Source organism: Etheostoma spectabile, chromosome 21 (assembly GCF_008692095.1).
Source record: "Etheostoma spectabile isolate EspeVRDwgs_2016 chromosome 21, UIUC_Espe_1.0, whole genome shotgun sequence".
Lineage (NCBI taxonomy): Eukaryota > Metazoa > Chordata > Actinopteri > Perciformes > Percidae > Etheostoma > Etheostoma spectabile.
The window spans coordinates 20,818,161-20,820,018 of record NC_045753.1 but is presented as its reverse complement, the minus strand read 5'-3'; positions in this window follow the sequence as shown (position 1 = coordinate 20,820,018).

Genomic DNA, 1,858 nt, shown 5'->3' with positions numbered 1-1,858 from the left:
CTCTCTCTCTCTCTCTCTCTCTCTCTCTCTCTCTGGTTGCAGTCTGGGCTGGATAATGGAATATTCCATGCAGTATCATGAAAATCTTAACATAAAACATTGACATAATATTAAAATTGTGCCTTTTGTGTTACTTTTTTTGATAAATCCTTTTGTAATCCCACATTGGTCCAACTGTGTGTGTCCAATGACTCAGAAGTGCCACGTTTTAGCCTCTTTTACTTTACTGATGTTGAATGTATTTCATACCTTCAAGTCATGAAAATGGGCATGTCTGTCACAGCCAACTGTCAAAGCAATACATGCAGAAATAGAAGACTGTAACAAGGGTCTTTTATGATTTTGGAAGTGGAAAACTTTTTTTCCCACTATTTTAAACTACAATAACATTGGTGCTGATTATTTTATTTAGATAAATAATGTTCTGATAATTGATTAATCATTTAAGTAATTTCTAGAGCTAAAATGTCAATCATTTCCTAGTTCCAGGGGTTCCAATGTTGCTTTTTTTTCAGTCTTTGTGAAGTTTGAATATATTTTTGGATTTCTATACTGTTAGTCCGACTAAAACAATTTGAATATGTCACGTTGGGCTTCAGGACATTATTCATCGTGTTAAATGTTAAATAATCAGCAGATTGATGAATAATAAATACTTAGTTATAAGAAATCAATTGAATTTAGAAATTACCAACAGATTGAAAAATTTGGGGGACAACAACAACAACTTGAAATGGCTGAAAGAAATTTTACATAAATATAATTAAACTCGTTGCAATACCCCTAAATGGACACCAACACTTCGACTAATGGTAACCTTTGTCCCTCTGTGGTTTTGTAGATTCCGTGGGATTTCTATAGCGAGATCCTAAATGTATCCGATAACTGCCAATTTTATTCTCTGAATGACGTGATAATATGTCCATGCTGTCCAGAGACGCGGATGTAGCATCACCGAGCATCACATGCCGCTGTACCTGCTCTCCTCCAACATGGACCAGTGTTTGGCCCTGACGTCAGCCGTCACCGCCCTGCCTGCCTGCAGTATCGGTGCGTACAGATGATGATGCAGACGGCAGAAAGCGGCCTCGCCATGGATCCCGCCCGATGGAGGAATTAAGGCGCACGGAGAGTGGGACAAGTATAAAAAAAAAAACTTTTAGATGGGGACACCGAAACGTGCACCTTTCACATCTGGCCCACGAAGGGATGCTCCAAGGCGGACAAACGCGAGGGAGCCGCGGGCTGTGCCGCTCCGGTCGGGGTGTTCCTCAGTTTGGCAGAGCTCCTGCCTGCGCGCCCTCCGTGGAGGCGATTTAGGGAAGACATCCACTGGGTAAATATCACCAACTGCTCAGTTTTTAACATCACCGTGGATGTGATGACCGGAGGTGAAGAATTTCCTTATTAAAGGGTGGAGCTGCGGTTTCTTTAATAAATGATGAGGGATTTCGCGTGTCACTCTCAGCCTAATTGTGAAAGGTTGATTTGATGTTTCATGTCTGACGGACACTGACACTCAACATCACACATCGCCTTGTTTGTGTGTCTGAACAATGACACGGGTGATGTTATGTCACCGGACCGAGCGCTAGAGATGATGGCTGCCGGCTGGTGCGGGACTACTCCATGCATTCATGTGAAGCGCCCTGATAGCGGCTCTCCATGGAGGCTGTTTATGCAATCATACGCAGTGTTGCAAGTGGGCTGATTTCATGCTACTCCACTGTCTCCATATGATCCCCAGAACTGCCAGCCCTTTGTGTTTCTGTGAAATATGCTCGGGCCTTGTGTAAAACACCAGAAAGTGAAGTAGCAGATCCCTACATTGGGATAAGGTGATGCTCTGAAAAAGGAG